The sequence below is a fragment of the Pectinophora gossypiella genome, unplaced genomic scaffold (genome assembly GCF_024362695.1).
Source record: "Pectinophora gossypiella unplaced genomic scaffold, ilPecGoss1.1 Pgos_61, whole genome shotgun sequence".
Classification (NCBI taxonomy): Eukaryota; Metazoa; Arthropoda; class Insecta; order Lepidoptera; family Gelechiidae; genus Pectinophora; species Pectinophora gossypiella.
The window spans coordinates 77,940-90,135 of record NW_026063271.1 but is presented as its reverse complement, the minus strand read 5'-3'; the positions used below and the strand labels follow the sequence as shown (position 1 = coordinate 90,135).

The 12,196-nt window shown below is 36.1% G+C and overlaps 1 long non-coding RNA gene across 1 annotated transcript; it reads left to right on the top strand.

The window, feature by feature from the left end:
• The first annotated feature begins 6,747 nt into the window (after positions 1–6,747).
• On the top strand, positions 6,748–8,853 carry LOC126381555 (uncharacterized). Its single transcript, XR_007568868.1, has 2 exons — positions 6,748–7,296; positions 7,370–8,853. It is a non-coding gene; the product is annotated as an uncharacterized LOC126381555 (long non-coding RNA).
• The last annotated feature ends 3,343 nt before the right edge of the window (positions 8,854–12,196 follow it).

Genomic DNA, 12,196 nt, shown 5'->3' with positions numbered 1-12,196 from the left:
AATTTGTATAGGAAAATTAAATTACCTATTATTAAAAAAATAAATTACACACTTAAAATTTCAGTCGGATCAATAAACCTAGGTAACTTTGTTTAAGAACTTTTACACAATGCCGTCAGCTCGTGCCGCACAAAGCAGCAAAAGCAAAGTCACGACAGTCATGTAGAGCACACTTTGTACTTGAACTTGTTGAACATCAAGTCGATCAATAAATTCGTCAACATTGCCATCGTAGCTATGGCTAAAGTGAAAAAAATACGAAGCGCCCACTTTACAATATACAAAATGGCATAACGGTTCTGTAAGTAATATGGTATGATATGGTATATAAAATAAAAAACTTATGGAATACTGAAACTATGAGCTTAAGACTATCGAATATCATTCTAAGCAACTATCTCAAAAAAATACATACTTAAGATTACGCATATTTCCCGGAAGTGGGCTGGACATACTATTAGAGGTGGAGATAAATGGAGCAAAGTTGTTACACTATGGTACCCTAGAGGCCATAAGAGAAACAGGGGTAGGCAATTTAAAAGGAGGGCCGACGAAATAATGTCAATGGCTGGAAACACTAAGACCTGGACCAGATTCGTAGATAATAAAAAAGAATATAGAGAAATGGGGGAGGCCTTTGCCCGAAGGCACAGAGATTGGTTATTGTAGATTAAGGAAAAACTTTAAAATGTAACTTCTATATCTGAAAAAAGGCTATAAATAAATAAAAATATTTCCCATTGGGATAGGCAGAGACCACGCGATTCCACTTACTACGATCCTGACACATCACTTTCGCTTCGACCACTCTTATCAAAAACTTTATGCACGCTCGCTGAGCCCCAGTACTCTTGACCGTGGCTTTTCTTTTAAATATCCTGGAATGAATCGAGGTATGTACTACCTAGGCCTTCTTCTTCCGATTCTACCAATTATACCCGCATAATAAATCTTGTCCATGTCCAAACTATCTAGGCATTTATTATAATGTCAATTCTCGTCACTACATCTTCTTTCACAACGGTCCCTTATCACACTATTTTATCATTATAAGTCATTCCACTCATACTCCTCAACGTTCTCATTAGTAACCTTTTGACAATTTTAACATAACACAAATATTTAATTCCAATTTCATTCATATTCTTTCTCATAATCTGTTCTCTGCCTACCCCAATGAGAAATAGGCGAGATATTATGTAGGTATGCAATGCAGCACTCTATTGACGGAATATTTCGAAGATTTAATATAAAATAACAGTAAAACGTAATACCACAATCTTGATCTTGTTGCATCATAGTGTGAGATTATTTCAAACTAATACAGGTGAAGTATGTATATTTGTCAACTATCACAAAAAGTAATTTAAAAAATTAAACCGATTTCAAAATCTGTCAAATAAAAGTAAGAAATAATATTTAGTTGAATAATTAGAATCAAAATTTTGAAATTACTTTTTATTTAAACTCAGTGTGACTAATAATATTAATACGCCACTAACCAGGTACCTTCGTTAACAAAACACTGGAATACCTATAACGTGTCTTCTAAATTGTTTAATGTATATGGTGCCCGACACACCCTTGACCGTTTTCCAAATTTCTTTAATTTATGCTCAAACCATTAATAATCATACTTACTTAAGCTCGAAGCCTCTTTTAGTATAGTGGAAACACAAGATTCCTAATTTTTAACTGTTTTTCAACCAAAAGTTGGAAATTTCTAAACCAATTTTGATGAGACTTGCATTCTTTCCTATGTTGGACGATACTTAATCTCATAAACAAGCATTATTGCAATATGATTTGTAATTGCTAAGAAATGCATGGACAAACATACATGCATATACACTTCTCATCAAAAAAATCGAAACACCTTGCAAGTTTACGTTTTGTCAGGATTATCAGAAAAATGTGTACATTTAGGAATAAATGTTAAATGTCGTTTAATAGTGAGTAATATGAGCTTATCAAATCTTAATGTTAATGTTCTAAATTTAAATGAATTTTTCATAGGTTTCGTATTTTGTTAAATGAGTCATTTTTATTCCGTATGGAGTATAAAGGAAATGGATAAAACAACACACGTAAATGAAAAAAAAAGCTAAAAAACGTTTATTTAATAACTTGTATTCCCTCCCCGAGCTCTAATTACTGCTTCCATACGGTTCTTCATCGATCGGATGAGAGTCACGATCACATGCTGTGGTATATTGTCCCATTCCTCTTGGATTGCATCTTGCAGCTGGCTAAGTGTTTCTGGGGCAGGATCTCTTGCTCGAATTCGTCTCTTTAATTCATCCCACAGATGTTCAATGGGATTCATGTCCGGGCTTCTTGCTGGCCATTCCATAATAGAGATATCGACTTCGTTAAGATAATCTCGTACGACGCCCGCGGTGTGAGCCCTAGCATTGTCGTGCATGAATATGAAGCCGTTGCCAATAAAATGTGCATAGGGCATCACATGAGGCTCGAGACACTCTTCGACGTACCGATGACAGTTTAGTGCAGGCAGACGTGGCCCAGACACGAAAGCAAGCTCTGTCTTACCGTCGGCGCTGATTCCTCCCCAAACCGTCCACGAACCGCCACCATAGCTGACCTTTTCTTCAATGCAGCATTGTGCATAGCGTTCTCCGTCTCTTCTGTAGACCTTGTTCCTTCCGTCGTTACCATACAGCATAATTTTACACTCATCAGAAAAGAGAACTTTGCTCCACTGTAGGTATGACCAATTTAGGTGCTCACGTGCAAAGTTAAGGCGCGCTCTTCGATGGTCTGCAGTTAATTTCGGCCCATTTGCTGGCTTATGCGGTACCAGTCCACGATCCTTCAACCTTCTTCTAATTGTAGAGTCACTTACAGCCACCCTTCGTACAACACGAAGCCGCTGCTGCAGTTGAAAAGCGTTAAGGCGTCGATTTCTTAAAGAAGTTGTTACAATAAATCGATCATCTCGCTCAGAAGTGACCCGATTCCTGCCAGATCCTGAACGGCGCGTGAACAAACCAGTCTCCCGATAACGTTTATAGACTCTATGAACAGATGACAGGCTTAGATGCAGTCTTGCAGCCACAACACGCTGACTAAGGCCAGAATCCAGCAATGCCACAACTTGGGCGGCTTCTGTGGGCGAAGTATCCATACGTTTTAGAAAAAAAACCTTTTTTCAGACGTCCCAAAGTCACAGTATTGAAATAAAAAACAAAAAGTTTAAGGATAGGCGCCAATTTTTAGTTTTTAAACGCTAAATGTACTCCAACCCTAAACACACATTTGTCTCAAAACAGTGATTCATTTCGTTTATAAGATAAACAAATGAAATTATAATTTTGAATTTAGAATTTTCGCTTATTACTGTAATGGCCAAACTGCCAGCTATACATTTATGTATTTTTTTTCATCGTATGAATTCTTTTTTGTGTTAAATTCGGACAGAAACAATGAAAACGGAAGTGTTTCGATTTTTTTGATGAGAAGTGTATATGGAATTGCAGCTATATATAATATAATTTGGCACACATTACAATATATGGGTCAAATTGATAACCTTTTTTTTGAAGTCTGTTAAAAATGGAATTAGATTAGTTTCCTTCAGTCCCCACCACATGGTCATCAAGATATATAACCATAACCCTAACCATATTCAAAATATAAACAAACCTACATACTCTCTGACAGTTATTTAAAAAAATTCTTGTAGACGAATGTTATTATAGCATTCAAACTTTTTTTCTTCAGATAAACTAAATACTTCAAAGCTTCGATATCTCTATCTCTATATACTTACTTACTTACTTGTTTGATAATAAAAGATAATATTGTAATTATAAATAGCTGTGTTATATAATTAATAAGTAGATAACTTTATAATAGTTAAAATATCTTATAATATTATTATCATTGATTATAGTTGTATTTAACCATCTGTAGTAACTTGTCATTTTGGATAAAATACACTACTTCTTATACGCATAAAACAGACACACTTAGTTGGCTTTTTCACGATTTTAGAGAAAGGTTTAACTTTTCACACAGAATATTAAGATAGTGACTGCTATAGCATAGAATAAGTAATAATACTATGGTCATAGGTTAACTTATGTGTGTATTATAATTTGTTACAGAACTACTTATTACAGGTCATCTAATGAGTGATGTTACTGTTGTGCTACAACATGGGTTGCTGTCAAACCAGAATTACACTCGGATTGTTAGAATTCAAAAAGGATTCAATCGTATTATTATTATCTATAGTGTTATGATCTCTATCTAAATTTATCATAACCTACCAACCTACTTATTTAAATATTCAAAAAAATATTAATAGTAATTAACTACCTATCGCCTATTCTAGTCACACAGCATAAGTAGGGGCAATGATCTCCATCTAAATTTATCATAGGTTAACTAACTTACTTCATATACCTACCAACAGTACCAACCTTCTTACTTAATTCTAAAAAAATATTAATAGTAATTAACTACCTATTGCCTATTCTAGTCACACAGCATAAGTAGGGGCAATGCAATTGATTTAAGTAGATAGGTACCTAATGCCTGTTATTAAGTAAAGTTTTTTTCCATGGCTGATATCAAGCGGCTATTTTAGACATTATAATCATCATAAAATCAATCGATCGTTTCCTAAAATGGATGTAACATAAAAAAATGTGTATTAGGTATTAAGCTCCGTAAAATTTAAATAGGTACTTACCGGCACCGATGCAGGTAACAGCAGTCGCCTGCTGCTCGTCGTCGACGCGACGGCGAAGCATTGTAGAGCACAATGGAATTTCAACGCTTGAACGCTTCATCTGTAAACAAACCACTTCTGTACTCATCATCATCAGCCGTACGACGCCCACTGCTGGGCATAGGCCTCCCCCAAGGATCTCCACGACGATCGGTCCCGCGCTGCCCGCATCCAACGGTTTCCCGCGACCTTCACCAGATCGTCGGTCCACCTTGTAGCGGGCCTACCCACTGAGCGTCGTCCGAGGTCCGACACGTGGTCGCCATTCCAGAACCCTTCCGCCCCAGCGGCCATCGGTTCTCCTCGCTATGTGTCCTGCCCACTGCCACTTCAGCTTTGCAATTCTCCGAGCTATGTCGGTGACTTCTGTACTATATGTGTTTATCTAATAGATAAACAATAAAATAAGAATTACTTATAGCTTTTAAGTAGGTAGGTACTTACCTTTTAATGTTTTCACTTTCAATAAGTGAAAAAGAGAAAATCAGTACAGAAAGTTAAATATCTTACAATTATAATTGTTTATATGGCTAACTTTTTTACGATTTTAAAGATTATTACCTTATTATATACCTAAATATTATAAATAATTGTTAAATTATTAATAACAAAATCGACTTACCTTTGGAAATCTTGAAATACAAGTGAAAAAACGCTTGTCACTTTTTCGCGCCAACGGTTTTGGTACGAATTTACTTTTTTTTTCCATGAGACTAACAAAGAAATTCTGCCAAAACAGATTCAAACAGCCAATATCGAAAAATATTGAGGTACTTTTTTATGTCACTTGGACGCATAGATATCGATGGAATTAATAAATAAGCAATATAAAATCTAATTGTTTTTTGTCACATCAGTACCATTTAACTTTTTTAAATAAGCAACAATGATTGAGTATTTTCATTCATTTTTCCGTAGGTTTTTGGCGGGAAAGTTGCTTTCTTCATTGAATAATCTTTTTTTTTTTCTTATTTTGTCACCACTTGCAAGTGGTCCGAGGACCATAAGCAGGTCTGGGGGGGCTGCCGTTCCTTCATTTCATCAGTCGCGTGTTTTGAATAATCTAAATATTTAATACGAAGTGAACATTGAACATTGAGGGACATTCATGGCTACGTTCCCCAAAAAAATATAGATAACGCTGTGTATCCATGGATGATGGCGCAAAGCAACCTGCTTAGTAATTTGAGTTTAAGGCCCCAGGAAATTAGATTCACCCCGGGTGAGACCGCGCTATTATAATAGAAGATGAAGCTGTAGGTATTGCATAAATAATACCTTTGCGTAACCTGTGGATAAGACATAACAACTGTAGAAACTGTATGGCTGTGTACCATTGCCTTCCGATTTAAGAAAATTAAAAAACGTTTACCTATTTTTAACCAAAGACCTTGTATTTTAACGAATTTAACGTAGTACAGGCTTTTTGGCGGGAAACGGGAACGGGACAGTTGCTTTCTTCATTGAATAGGTAATCTAAATAATTAATACGAAATGGTGTTTTGTGGTTGATGATCGCATTAAGTTAGTCAGAAGACATTCGCGAGTGTTATTATATTGGAGTGTTCAATAAACAAAGTGTATCTGCCTATTTTCGCTTCGTGCCAAGAAACCGCTTCATAACTCGAAAGTTTATGCGGACTTTCGAGTTAATTCGTTTGGGGTTCGGAGTAGGAGTCTACTCCGAGGGTGGGGGCTTAGGTTTCATCATCATCACCTTCATCATTTCATTAATTATCAAGAAAAAAAATACGTAAGACATGGCTGTATGGGCATAGTTCCCTTTGCTTTACCCTTCGGGGAAAACCAAGACAAAAAAAAAAATAACGTAGTACATTTGGCTGTATGGGTTATGTTCCCTTTGCCTGTTCTATGGACAAAATCACCAAAGAAAAGTTTATTATATTTTATTTTATTTTTTTAGACTTTTTGGCTGGAATGGGACAGTTGTTTTCTTCATTGAATAATCTTAAATCTAAATAAAAAATAATTAATACGAAGTGGTGTTTTGTGGTTAATGATCGCATTAAGTTAGTCGGAAGACATTCGCGAGTGTTATTATATCGGAGTATTCAATAAACAAAGTGTATCTGCCTGTTTTCGCTTCGTGCCGGGAAGCCGCTTCATAACTCGAAAGTTTATGCGAAGTTTTGAGTTAATTCGTTTGGGGTTCGGAGTAGGAGTCTACTCCGAGGGTGGTGGCTTAGGTCTCATCATCATCATCACCTTTCATCATTTCATTAATCATCAAGAAAAAAAATACGTAAGACATGGCTGTATGGGCATAGTTCCCTTTGCCTTACCCTTCGAGGAAAACCAAAACAAAAAAAAATGGTGGAGTTCTATTGTTATTGATGTATTGATATTTTCCTGTGCTACTTTTTTCCTACCTAGGTACTTTGTTCGAATTTGTAACTTACAAGTTCATCGAGTCGAGCCCTACTTCCCCGTTTTTGCGTGGATATTCAACTGGTAAAACTTCCAGAACCATTATGTGTTTTGGATAAAGCCGAAATGATAAAAAGTTTGTGGATAATGTTCGTTGATAAATTGCAATGTAAGTAATATACAATCGAATGACACTGTTATTATAAAGTTATTTATTTATAGGTGTTAGATGCTGATCGACTTTGTGTGTAACTCATACTAAGAGATGCAAGCAACAATAACAAGTCTCCTGATGAATGTTCCAGTCCAAGTGTTGGAAGCAATGTGTCTGTATAAGTTGTGGAATATCTTTGGGAAGGCATACAAGAAGAGAAAATCACAGGCCATAAGCTTATGGAAAGAAATGAAGAGTGACATTATATAAAAAAACAAAAATATCTCCGAGACAGGTAATAGGGTGAATATCAAAATGTGCCAAGTTTGGTGGCGAACTTTCATATTCACCCAATAAAGTATTAAGGATTATAATTTACATTGTGTAAGAGCTATTTAAAAGGTTTTATGTGTTCCAATCAGTGTTCCCCAAAAACACAATAGATGGCATTGTTAAGTTTTTTCTTCGTTTAAACTTCTAACTTCATGGATAATAGACATATGCATCTTTTATCTTTGTTTTTGGGTATAAATGATGATGGTAGGTGTATTATGATGATACAACTTCCACCTATTATTATTCTGATCAAAATAAAGAGAAGCAATATAGGTAGCTATATCATTCTATACATAATGTGATCTGAATATCAAGAAACAATTAGTTTTATATTATATGATGATGATGATTCCATCATTTCATTACAAATAGGTAATTATCACGTTAAAAGTGAACAACGCCATCTATCATGTGTTTGGGGAATGTCAATTAGAAAGACCCTCATTGTTATAAGGCAACTTAAGTTGGCATATTTTAATTTCATCCCTATAGATTTAATAATATTGTTATAATCAAGCATATTGTGTAAAACATATTATTGTACATGGGACATCAAAACTACAATTATTTCTTTAAGAACATTCATATTTGCCTTCAGATTCCTGATGGATGTATGTGTTGTTTGCAGGATGAGCTCACCTCAAAAGTATGAACATAAGAGCTGTGTTAAGTGTGCCGTTCCGTTGCATTGTATGTAGTTAGTAGCTATTTAGGTTCATTAATGTTGTTAAACTATGAGCTTAAATCACTTTATAATTTGTTAATAATATCATATCATTAAATAGTTAAATAAGCTAGTTAGGCACATAACCCATATATTTTAATGTTATTGTCAAGTTTATTCTATACCTACTTACTAATATGTTACCATATTAAATTCCCTGACATGATTTATGTAATGACTATGTACTAACATCAGTAAGTAGTAACTGGGACCAGCAGCTTAACATGCCATTTGAAGCATAGATTATCTTACTTCAGGCAATAGGTTGATCAGCCAGCCATCTCCAAACCAAACTGGGGATCACAAAGTAATTTTTGTGGATTTGAACCTAGGACCTCCAGATGTGTTGACTCAACAGTCAGCTACTGGACCATGGAGGCCAAGAGTACTTGGTTAAGTTGCTGTTTTATTTCAACTATTTAATTAAATGTAGAAATATTTTGTGTGGTAGCACCTACTTATGATATTTTAAATATATAATAAAACAACTTATTTCTAAAAATATATCTTTCATTGTCTTTTAATAAAATTGTTTCATTTTAAAATTATTTTGAAAAATATAAATAGTAATCACATTGTTTACCACCACTTCAACTGATAAGATCTCACAATCAGTGTTTTTGTTGTATCAAAATTGTTAGTTGCATTTTAATGTAGGTACCTACCTACCTACCTACTGACAGTGAACTTATGACCTTTTGAGACCGGATTTCCACATCAAACATCCTTTGGTAGTCTTTATTGGCTTAAATACAAGACAAATATTATTACAAAATGTATAGGTACCAATGAGGGACTTTCCAGACTACTTTTCCCAAACAAAGATAGATGGCTCTGTACAGATGTGCGATCGTTTAACCTTCTAATTTTACGGATAATTTATATACTTACTGCCATTGCATTATTATATATTTGAATAATTATTTATTCGAGTAATTAGAAAATAGGTATTTACGTATTTATCACGTTAAATCTGGACAGCTCCATCTGTTTTTTTTTTTTTGAGAAAATAGCCTGGAAAGTCATCTATTAGTATTTTATAAAATATTTCTATTACCTACCTACCTACTTAGTTACTAAATATGCAAGAGTAACATGTGTTGTTGGTGCTGATTCCAGTACACACTATCGAAGTTTATTTGAAGTTATACCTGTAATTTTCTTATCAACCGAAAAGGAAAGGGACGGATGATTGAAAACTGTAACTGGGTACCTTCACACGACTTATTTAAACTATGATAATCGCTAATTACAGTACCCAATGCACCTAGAGCGAGGCGTCAAAGTCACATCGAGATTGGGATAATCGACGCTATTACAGTAGCTCGTGATTACCATGGTTACTCCCCACCAACTCGCTTAAAATCGTCGTTACCATGGTTACGAACTACACGATCCTGATCGACAAGCCCGTGACCTTGACGCACCGGGTTAGAAACCGGCGCAGAATGGATTAGAAACTGTAATTGCCGCGCGATAAAATTTGATCAAGATTTAATTAGGTCTCGTGAAAACAAAAAAAATCCAGGTGCGATAGGTTTGCGAGGCCGTAGGGTGTCCGAAGCAGTATTTCAATACTCAACATCACTTTCCGATCAAATCCCTCATACATACGTTTTACCCCTGAGGATTTTTTTGGAAAAACAACAATTTTCTGGAATTTTGTATGGCGACCGTTTTGTTTTTTTTTTTTACCGGCGATAGAATTTGACCAAGATTTAAATACGTCTTGCGAAAAATAATTGAACCAGATTTTATAGTTTTGTCAGGCCGTGGGGTGTCTCCCTGATGCGGAGCAGTTTTTGAAAACCTGGAAGTATATCCGTACTTTTCATGATGTTCCAAACAAAATCCTCATACATCATTTTTACCCCCGAGACATTTTCTGGTAAAACTATTTTTTGTATGGCGGCCATCTTGTTTTTCCGCCATTTTGATTTATTTTCAACGGTGATTGGATTTGACGAAGATTTAAGTACGTATAGTGGAAAAATAAATGTCTCAAGTGCGATAGATTTGCCAGGCCGTAGGGTATCTCCCTGATGCGGAGCAGTTTTTGAAAACCTTGAAGTATACTCGTACTCTAGATGACGTTCCGATCACACCCCTATACATCAATCTTACCTCTCAGACATTTTCTGGAAAAACAAAACTTTGTATGGCGGCCATCTTGTTCTTCCGCCATTTTGTTTTTTTTTCACCGGCGATTGGATTTGAACAAGATTTAAATAGGTTTCGTGAAAAAATTATTGCTCCAGGTTTTATAGTTTTGCCAGGCCGTAGGGTGTCTCCCTGATGCGGAGCAGTTTTTCAAGATCGAGCAGTATTTTCATATTCAACTTGACGTTTTGATAACACTTACCATACATCATTTTTACCCCCGAGGCATTTTCGGGTAAAACGAAAATTTTGTATGGCGGCCATCTTGATTTTCCGCCATTTTGTTTTTTTTTCACCGGCGATAAAATTTGACCAAGATTTAAATAGGTATCGTGAAAACAAAAAAGTCCTAGGTGCGATAGTTTGGCCAGGCCGTAGGGTGTCTCCCTGATGCGGAGCAGGTTTTCAAGATCGAGAAGTATTTTCATACTCAACAATACGTTCCGATTACACCCCCATACACAGTTTTTACCCACGAGACATTTTCTAGAAAAAAGAAATTTTGTATGGCGGCCATCTTGTTTTTCCGCCATTTTGTTTTTTTTTTCACCAGCGATAGGATTTGACCAAGATTTAAATAGGTTTTGTGGAAAAAGAATCGTTCTAGGTGCGATAGTTGCGCCAGGCCGTAGAGTGTCTCCCTGATGCGGAGCAGTTTTCCAAGATCTGGAAGTTTTCCCATACTCACCGGGAGGTCCCGATCACACCCCCCATACATCATTTTCACCCCCCGACACTCCTTCTGGGAGAACAACTATGTCAGTCAGTCAGTCAGTCAATAGGTACATGGGTTTGTAGCTATATATAGTATAATAATAACTAGATTTCGCGTGGTTCGCTCGCAGCAAGCTGCTCGCGTGTCCTGTATTAGTTCGAAGCTTTATATAGATATTAACCAAGACTTAAATAGGTTTTGTGAAAACAAAAAAGGTCCAGATGCGATAGTTTCGCCAGGCCGTAGGGTGCCGCCCTGATGCGGAGCAGCTTTCAAAGATCGAGAAGTATTTCCATACTCTACAAGACGTTCCAATTACAACCCTATACACAGTTATTTAACCCGAGGCATTTTCTGGAAAAACAAAATTTTGTATGGCGGCCATCTTGTTTTTCCGCCATTTTGTTTTTTTTTCACCGGGTTAAAATTTGACCAAGAATTAAATAGGTTTCGTGAAAACAAAAACGGTCCAGATGCGATAGTTTCGCCAGGCCGTGGAGTGCCGGCCTGATGCGGAGCAGGTTTTCAAGATCAAGAAGTGGTTATATATTCAACTTGACGTTTTGATCACACCCCCTATACATCATTTTCACCTACGAGGCATTTTCTAGGAAAACAAAATTTTGTATGGCGGCCATCTTGTTTTTCCGCCATTTTGATTTTTTTTCACTCACGATAGAATTTGACCAAGATTTAAATAGGTTCTGTGAAAAAATAATCGTTCCAAGTGCAATAGTTTTGCCAGGCCGTAGGGTGTCTCCCTGATGCGGAGCAGTTTTCCAAAATCTAGAAGTTTTCCCATACTCTCCGGGAGGTCCAGATAACACCCCTATACACAGTTTTTACCCCCGAGACATTTTTTGAAAAAACAAAATTTTGTATGGCGGCCATCTTGTTTTTCCGCCATTTTGATTTTTTTTCATCCACGATAGAATTTGACCAAGATTTAAGAAGGTTTTG